General features: G+C 49.8%; 1 long non-coding RNA gene across 1 annotated transcript; it reads right to left on the bottom strand.

Annotated features, from left to right (window-relative positions):
* Nucleotides 1–1,880: 1,880 nt before the first annotated feature.
* Nucleotides 1,881–6,313, bottom strand: LOC103096802 (uncharacterized). The gene is made up of 4 exons (XR_008914748.1): nt 5,925–6,313; nt 4,639–5,096; nt 3,600–4,092; nt 1,881–3,058 (listed from the first exon to the last, which is right to left on the bottom strand). It is a non-coding gene; the product is annotated as an uncharacterized LOC103096802 (long non-coding RNA).
* Nucleotides 6,314–9,793: the final 3,480 nt, after the last annotated feature.

The following is a 9,793-nucleotide window of genomic DNA, read 5'->3' as shown; positions in this document are numbered from 1 at the left end:
GTCACTGGGGGCTCTAATCTGCTTCAAGTGATCAATGGTATCAACTAGGGAAGCCTAATTGCCAGGCCCGGAGTTGTAGCTTCCAGGGCTTCTATGGTTGTGGCAGCTCCTGCTCACTGTTGAGAGGAACATGGTCTGAGCTGTTATTGGGCTAGAGGGGGCAGCCACCTTGAGAAGATGGGGGACCAGGACTTGATAGGCTCTTTTGTTTGAAGGCTTCTCCTTCCTGCCTCTATCACTCTCTGGGAAAGGGAAAGAGCTTGTCTAAGTTTAACCTTTACCTGCGAACCTCCAAAATCCACCAAGATGTCTTAGGAGTAAACAAAATTTGAAAAGTTACACTAAAAAGTCACATTCCTTTTCCAAAGTTTAGTCTCTAGTTTAGAATTCTATACATTTCTACAAGCCTGGAAAAAAATTTCCTTTTCTTGGCTTTACCTCAACAGTCTCCAGCCCAGGGAGGGTTGTAAAGACAGAAAGAATCTCACTTTCCCCCCTTATCTCCCACTGAAAGCCTAATCAAAGTCAGTGAGAATAATCCCTGTTTGATATCACAACCCCTGGGAAATGTCTTGAGGCTTCATCTGACTTCCCTACCTGAGATTCCCTTCTGGGTTGTCTCATCTCCGTTGTTGTTTTAGGGGTGATAAAATGTTCTCCTTCAAATTTCTCTGAGGTAAATAAACAAACAAAGCTCCTGCATGCTTTAAAACTTCTCTGAGATAGAAGCCCCCTTTGGGCAACCTCACTGCATGCCATCCCCCTTCTTGGGGCCTCTCCAAAATCTTTGCTGTGTTCTTCCACGATTATTCCCTGCAAAACTGATTCCTTAAGAATGCCATGGTCATGTCTGCCCATATCTATCTATCCTTCTGTTCTTCTAGGCTCTAATTTTTCCATCAAGTTTGATTTTTTTTAAACAAACACAGTTAATGATAATCAAAAGTCTACATAAAGCCAGGCCTAGACATAGGAGGTCCTGGGTTCAAATCTGACCTCAGACACTTCCCAGCTGGGTGACCCTGGGCTTCACTTCACCCTCATTGGCTAGCCCTTACCACTCTTCTGCCTTGGAACCAATACACAGAACTGATTCTAAGATGGAAGGTCAGGGGTTAAAAAAAGTCAATTGAATCGGACCAGAATTCTGCACCCCCCCAAAAAAAAACTTAAGTAGTTTGGTCTGTACTGGGTGTGTCCTGCTGAACTGAAAGTCTTTTCTCCCCTCTTCTCTCAAAACAGCTTAACAGCTTGCCTGATGGGAATCAGCAGGAGGCTTACTCTGTGCCAACCTCATATATTGATGCCAGTATCCCCCTGTTTATCAGCAACCTAATGCTGTGGAAAGATCTATTTGCTCACCAAGTGGTCTTCCTCAAGCTCATTGACCCCTGCAGTCCCCCTCAAATCCAATTCTCAGTAGCTCCCTTATTGCTGTTTTCTCCAATTCTGGAAGAGTCTGGAGATGAAACGTTATCATCCCTCTTGTTGACATGGATTATCCTAGGATACTAGACATGGAGAAAGCCATAGTAATAATGATGATACTTAAAAATGTAAATAGTACTTACTAAAAGTGCTTCTCAAGTACAATTTCATTTCATCTTTACAACCCTGGGAACAAGGTGCTATTATGATTTCCATTTTACAGATGAGGAACATGAGGCAAACACTGGTCAAGTGCCTTGCCCAGGGTCACAAAGCTAGTAACTGTCTGAGTCTTGATTTGTACTCAGGTCTTTCTAACTCTAGTACCCAAGCCCTATCCATTGGGTCAAGTTTGGGCAGATGTTCTATTCCTTACTCCATGTACCTGCCCCAAACACATACTGTGTTCCATCCATAAATCAGTCACTATATTAATCACAAGAAATGTCCAGTTATTTAGGTAGAAAGGCTTTATTGCTCCCTGAGATCATTGACCTTAAAGGTCTATTAGCATTTGTACTTCCAAAGGGAGTCCTATTCCACTCCTGAATCTAAAGATAAAAGAAAACACACTGTGAGCTGATGCTATTGTCCATAACCAGGTCTGTTCCAAGGTGGAGAATGTTGAAGAAATTCTGGAGAAATCCTCACTTTCCATAGGTCTTGTGGGAAAATCTCTTCATGGAGTACAGCCAGTAGGTTTCTGGCCCTTGGGCTTCAGTAGGAGCATCCCTGACCACACACAGCCTGGAGGGATATTACGCATGGGAACATGTTGTGAGCAGATGGAAATGTGTCTGCTTCAGCAGTTGGAGACGAGGTTCGTGAAGAGTACATTTAATTCCTTTATACATGTAACAGGGAAACACCCTTTTTGTGAAACAAGGACTTTACTCTCTGGCTTCCATGCCTTGCTCCTGCCCCAAATTCTACCTGCAATAAAGGAAGATCAGACATCCCCCACAGACAATCACATCGTCCAGTCTCAGTCCATGGACTCCCATAGTTTCCACAGTCACTCAGTAGCCTTCCCTATTCATTTCTTTCGCACAGAAATCATTAACAAGTAGTCCCCGACCTCCTCACCATGAGCAGAAAATGCCACAGCCTCTTCCCCAAGATGGGCTCTTTCCTTCTAGAAGCACAGCACTGAGAGCTTCCAGGGTTCTAATCTTCCCTTTATGAAGGTGAGAATGGTTGTGCTTGAAGAAGGATCAGGGGGTAGAAAAGGGCTCAAAGAACTCTTTTGTAATCCCTCTAGTTATTTATTCACTGTTACCCTGTACTCCACTGGATACAGGTTACTTTTTAGGTCTGACCACAGTCATTAGTCAGTGAGCCAAGTCTGAATCACACCAATTTTCTCACTAAAGATCCATGGCCATATTCTCACCATTCTGCCACCTGGGGACACACAGGAGTGGAGGAGCCAGATATGTGAATAAGTGCTCCATTCCTCACTCTTTGGAGCTCTGAACTCTGTCCTCCTGCCTTTATAAACCCAGAACATCTGTGGCCGAGGTAACTGTTCCCTTTAAAGCAGGCACTGTGGTGATTCCAGCCAAGGTCTCGCCATCACACCAAACAGCTGCAAATGCCCTTTTGGGATCGTGAGGACCACCTCTGATATCTGAAAGAGTTTTAGATATATATTAGATTGTTTGATAGGGAGAAAACAAGAAAGAAACTATGGCTGCTCCGGGAATCTGTGTAAGGTTCCATTTTATTGAGTGAGGACAAGGAAAAAAGGACATTCGCCCAACTGGCTTCCCATAGGCAAGAGGTAGGCTCCAAGAGAAGGGCATATTGAGATGTACATAAGCAAGTCAGGCAATCTAATTTGGGGAATGCAAAACACGAGCTTTGGGAGCACCCCAAAGCAGCATTGTGTTACCAAAGCATTCCTTCGACCCAATAGTCTTCCCAGGAGCTTTTCTGAGGTCAGCCTGACCTCCACAGGCAGCTTTTTGGATTAGAAAATTGTGTAGCCACATTAAGCTAGACTCACCAATATTAATAACGTAAAAAGAACAAATAATTTCTCGAGACCGTCAAGACCTCTAATATGAAAATCCATTCACTAAAATTATTCTCTTTGTTGAAACATTTTAGAGGAATTTCACAAAAGATAGGAGAGACCATTACTCTATATATTATGGGTGGAAAATTACCTGATTATGTTTGTGTTTCCAGAAGTGTCCGAACAAGTCTCCACTGTAAGTAACAATCAAGAGGGGAGAGAACCAGGACAATGGGCTCCACTTTCAAACGGAGGGTCCTGGAGGTTGTGAGGATCTGGGGAGAGCTGATCAAGAGAAAGCCCTCGTCGAAGTCTGTTCAGGGGAAAGAGGGGGAAGTCGAAGGATATTGGCCTAGATTGGGGCCAAAACTCATCTCTTGGATTACAAGAGTCACTTTAGGGTCTCAGTGTTTAGGGGTGGGTACATGTGATTGTTGACTGTTTTGCAGCTGACATCATGGAGCCTTCTGGGCATGGCTGGGAGCCCCAGTGGGCAGAGGGCATTTTCCTGTAGGACCTCATGTCAACACCATCAATTACAAGTTCTTCATTGAGAAGATGATGGGGGTCTGCCTGTGGCTCAGAAACTGGTTTTTGCCTCCTTTCTTCTCTTGCCAAAGACTGGATGCATTTCAGAGGATGCCCTGCAGAGAAGCAGAAGACAAGTCAGGAAGGAATGGAAACACCTTGAGATGGCAGCCTAAGACAATTCTCGACGAAGACACGAGAGATCAGCACTCTCCAAATGTCACTGAAGAGGTCACTTGGGTAGAAATAGAATTCCTTGGACATTTCAGTCATGGTAGCACCACTTTGTACTTTGAATGGCCCACCCTCAGAGAATGAATGAGCTGCCTGTACAGTCACAGGGAGGCTGGTTGAACCGCCACCTCCAACATCTGCCCAGCACGGTAAGGCCCCACAGAGGGGAGGCGCAGCAATCTGATTCTGACCTTTCTCTGGGGACATCTCAATGGCCCCCTCAAAGGGCCTGGCTGTTCCCATCACCCTTTCCAGTGAGGAGCTTTCCCTCCCACCTCTTACCGATTCTGGAAATCCCCTCAGCATGAGGATGCCACTGAGGGCCCTTTCCTAAACGTTAAGGGACCCTGAGGAAGTAGCTGGCGGCCCCGGGCTGGACTCATTGCATTCAGTAAAGGTCTTCCCACACTCCATAGCTCCTCACTCACCTCCAGCCTTTCCACAACTGAAGAAGCAGGGGAAAGTGGGATCCCGATGCTGGAATCCCGGTCTGGCTTGGAGGAGGAAAGATGGGCTCTGAATGTGGCCCCCACCCCCTGAAGCAAACAGAGCTCTGGAGTGTATTTCAGCTTCTGTGGCCATCCCCGAAGGGCAACAGTCTAGGTTTGGTAGAGAGATGTGTGGAATGCCATCCGCTAGAACTTTCTTGGTAAATAGAGGGGGGGGGGGCAGCCAAGTCCAGCATTTTGTAGTTTGAAACAGACATCACGGAGATTGGAGGGGATGCTTCAGGGTACCAGCTGAGCAAAAGTCATTGTCCCGGAGGCGGCCCGTGGAAACACCAACAATTCTGAGGTCCCTCTGGGGATCGGGATGGGGCTGGGGCTCTGCCTTTGGCCCACCACCTTCTCTCTGCAGAAGCTCCACCCATTGCAGAAATGACACACTGCAGAGAAAAAGGAAAAAAGTATGAAATGATGCTTCTTATCTGTATTTCTTTAAAATGTATTCATTATAATGATGGGGATGGGGAAGATCCATCCTTTACTTCTTCCCGAAAGGTGACTGAGCGGCTGGAAACCTGTCACTTGGGACACGAAACGGGACCCGACTCCTCAAACATTCCTCAGAGAAGGAGCAAGAGCAGGGATCCCAATTGTCGCCCCAAAGTTATTCGCTTGGTCTTGGTGCCATGGACATCTCCCCTCAAAATCAGCCCATGGTGAGCCCCATAAAATGTCACTTAATGAAGAAACTCCCTTAGTACATCATGTTTGTCCCTCCACCCTCACCACATGTAACATATTTCATCTCTGCCCCTTCAGCCCCCATCCAGGAGCCTGCTGTGGCCAGGGACCAGGGAGCCCAGCAAGCTGAGCCACAGCAGCAACACTACCTAGGGCTCCACACTGAGGAAGAAGAGGGCCAGTCTGGTCCTCCTGGAGACCTTTGGGAAAGAGGTAAATAGCAGACCAACTATCCCCGAGGAGGATGCCAACTTCACAGACCTGCGGGGCTACCATGAAAGGACCACAGTCCGAGCTCCCGCCGCTTTTCCCAAAGGAGGCAGGGACTGAAGACAGCAGGGGCTTTCCGTCCTCATCTCGGTGGGCGAGAGGGCCAGAGAGAGGAGGGAGAGATTAAGTGACCACACGGCCTCTTTCGAAGGAGACCACGAGCAAGGCTCCAACCCACTGTTCCCAGGCCCTGGTCAGAACTCCCTCGTGGATCCTTCCTGGGGGGATCCAGGAGGCCAGGCTCCCCGCATCCTTACCTGGCAGAGAGGAGGCCCAGCGAGAATCCAGGACCTCAGCAGTGTTCATTCCTCCATTCATTATGGTTGAGGGCAGGACTCTGGGGAGAACCCTTGAGGCATGTGGGGGTAGGTGGGCATGGAGGATGTGCCCCCCTGAGTAGGGGCCAGAAGCAGCTGGGAGGACTGTCCCTTCATAGTCCAGCCAGGCCAGGAAGGCTAGGTTGGGTCGCGTGAGCCCTTGTCCAGACGAAGGCCTTGACGAAATTGGTCTCTGCTGCTCTGAGCCAGAATCGGAGGCCTGAAGAGGTCATTCCTGGCTGGGCACAGTCCGCGTCCCCAGTATGCCACCTCAGTTCATTCAGTCGGTGTTAAGCGTGAGCGCGAACCAAGAGTCCGAACATGCAAGATGCTCTGGAGAGATACAAATGAGAGAAAGCCATGAACTGTAGGCAGAAGATCTGAACCATTTTCAGAAAAGAGACTAGAAGTCAATGGTTTACCCTATGGGTCAAAGGTGAAAAACTTCCTCTGGAAGTCTTGCTAGTCCTGCAGCTACAAGGCAAGCCCCCGCCCTCCAAAAGGCAGTCATGTCCCTTTCACCCAGTGAACAAGTTACCCGTGTTTGTCTCTAAAATCTGAACCCCACAAATATTTCGATATTTTGAGAGGGGTGATAGAAGGTTGCAGCATCTGCCTCTTCAATTGCTTTTCTTCCTAGTCATGAAGTTTCCGTCCATGCCAGGCTCCCCTGAGCAGGCACAGGGAGCTCCAAAAGTCTTTACTAATTACAGGAGAATTTCCACCATAAAAAACAGGAGAACAATGAAATGGACAATCAGGACCAGGAGAAAATGGGGAGTGTGGAGAGGCACATTCCCCTGTGTGCCTGGCATCCATGTCATCACCCTAAGGCCACACAGACAGGTGCACCAGGCCCCTGCACAAGCTGTGACCCATTTTTTATACTGAGGTCATCAGGGATTACCTGATTATGTTTGTGTTTCCAGAGGTGTCCAAACAAGTCCCCACCGTCAGTAACAATCAAGAGGGGAGAGAACCAGGACAATGGGCTCCGCTTTCAAAAGGAGGGTCCTGGAGGTTGTGAGGATCTGGGGAGAGCTGATCAAGAGAAAGGCCTCATCGAAGTCTGTTCAGGGGACTCAGGGGAAAGTCGAAGGATATTGGCCTAGATTGGGGCCAAAACTCATCTCTTGGATTACAAGAGTCACTTTAAGGTCTCAGTGTTTAGGGGTGGGTACATGTGATTGTTGACTGTTTTGCAGCTGACATCATAGAGCCTTCTGGGGATGGCTCAGATCCGAGGTGGACAGAGGGCACTGTCCTGTAGGACCTCATGTCAACACCATCAATTCCAGGTTCTTCATTGAGGAGATGAAGGGGGTCTGTCTCTGACTCAGGAACAGGTTTTGGCCTCCTACCTTCTCTTGCCAAAGGCTGGGAGCATTTCAGAGGATGCCCTGCAGAGAAGCAGAAGACAAGCCATGAAGGGATGGAAACATCTTGAGACGGCAGCCTAAGACAATTCTCGACAAAGACACGAGAGATCAGTGCTCTACAAAAGTCACTGAAGAGGTCACGTGGGTAGCAATAGAATTCCTTGGACTTTTCAGTCTTGGTGGCGCCACTCTGCACTTTGAATGGCCCACCCTCAGAGAATGAATGAGCTGCCTGTACAGTCACAGGGAGGCTGGTGGGACCTCCACCTCCAACATCTGCCCAGCACGGTAAGGCCCCACAGAGGGGAGGCGCAGCAATCTGATTCTGACCTTTCTCTGGGGACATCTCAATGGCCACCTCAAAGGGCCTGGCTGTTCCCATCACCCTTTCCAGTGAGGAGCTTTCCCTCCCACCTCCTACCGATTCCGCAAAAGCCCTCAGCAGGAGGATGCCATTGAGGGCCCTTCCGGAAACGTTAGGGGACCCTGAGGAAGTAGCTGGCTGCCCCGGCCTGGACTCATGGCATTCAGAACGGGCCCTCCCTCACCCCACGACTCCTCACTCACCTCCAGCCTTTCCACAATTGAAGAAGGACAGGAAAGGGGGATCCCAGATGCTGCAATCCCGGTATGGCTTGGAGGAGGGAAGATGGGCCCTGAATGAGACCCCCTAAGGAAAGCAGAACTCGACAGGTTTTTTTCAAATTCTGTGCACATCAACGAAGGCAACAGTCTAGTTTTTGAAGAGATGCACGGAATGCCATCTGCTAGAACTTTCTTGGTAAATAGATGGGGGCCAGCCAAGTCCAGCATTATGTAGTTTGAAACAGACATCACGGAGATTGGAGGGGATGCTTCATGGGACCAGCTGAGCAAAAGTCATTGTCCCGGAGGGGGCCCGTGGAAACACCAACAATTCTGAGGTCCCTCTGGGGACAGGGATGGGGCTGGGGCTCCGCCTCTGGCCCAGGACACACTGCAGGGAAAGAAGACAAAGAGGCTGAACTGATGTGAGAACTTCTCCTCTCCAATCTCTTTACAGTCTATTCATTCATTATAAGGATGGCCATGGGGAAGCTGGATCCCTGAATTCTACTGGGGAGGTGAGTGAGCTGCTGGAAACCGGTCCCTTGGGACACGAAACGTGACCCGTCTCCTCAAACATTCCTCAGAGAAGGAGCAAGAGCAGGGATCCCAATTGTCGCCCCAAAGTTGGTGGCTTGATCTTGGTGCCATGGACATCTCCCCTCAAAATCAGCCCACGGTGAGCCCCTGAAAATGTCATTGAATGCAGAATCTCCCCTTAGACCTCCTTTCATCTCTGCCCCTTCAGCCCCCATCCAGGAGCCTACGGTGGCCAGGGACCAGGGCGCCCAGAAGGCCGAGCCCCCGCAGCAGCTCTACCTAGGGCTCCGCACTGAGGAAGAAGAGGGCCAGTCTGGTCCTCCTGGAGACCTTTGGGAAAGCGGGAAATAGCAGACCAACTATCCCCGAGGAGGATGCCAACTTCACAGATCTGCGGGGCTACCAAGAAAGGACCACAGTCCGAGCTCCAGCCTCTTTTCCCAAAGGACGCAGGGACCGAAGACAGCAGGGGCTTTCCGTCCTCATCTCGGTGGGCGAGAGGGCCAGGGAGAGGAGGGAGACCGTAAGGGAGCACAGGGCCTCTTTCGAAGGAGACCACGAGCAAGGCTCCAACCCGCTGTTCCCAGGCCCTGGTCAGGACTCCCTCGTGGAACCGACCTGGTGCCTGGTGCTGGTGGGAGGGGGATCCGGGAGGCCAGGCTCCCCGCATCCTTACCTGGCAGAGACGAGGCTGAGCGAGAATCCAGGACCTCGGCCGTGTTCATTCCTCCATTCATTATGGTTGAGGGCAGGACTGTGGCGAGAACCCTAGCGGCCGAGTAGGGTCCAGAGGCAGCCGGGAGGACTGTCCCTTCACAGTCCGGGCGGGCCACGCAGTCTGGGTAGCGTCGCGTGAGCCCTTGTCCAGACGAAGGCCTTGACGAAATTGGTCTCTGCTGCTGAGCCAGAATCAGAGGCCTAAAGGGGTCAGACCAGGCTGGGCACAGTCCGCGTCCCCAGTATGCCAACTCAGTTCATTCACTCAGTGTTAAGCGTGAGCGCGAACCAAGAGTCCGAACATGCAAGATGCTCTGGAGAGATACAAATGAGAGAAAGCCATGAACTGTAGGCAGAAGATCTGGACCATTTTCAGAAAGAGACTAGAAGTCAATGGTTTACCCTATGGGTCAAAGGTGAAAAAGTCTCTCTGGCAGTCTTCCTAGTCCTGCAGCTACATGGACAAGCCCCCCCCCCCCCAATAGGCACTCATGTTCCTTTCACCCAGGGTACAAGGTACCCTGCTTTGTCTCTAATATCTGCACACCCCAAATGTTTCGATATTTTGAGTGGAGGGAAAGAAATTGT

This window comes from Monodelphis domestica, chromosome X (assembly GCF_027887165.1).
Source record: "Monodelphis domestica isolate mMonDom1 chromosome X, mMonDom1.pri, whole genome shotgun sequence".
Lineage (NCBI taxonomy): Eukaryota > Metazoa > Chordata > Mammalia > Didelphimorphia > Didelphidae > Monodelphis > Monodelphis domestica.
This window is presented reverse-complemented; position numbering and strand designations above follow the sequence as displayed.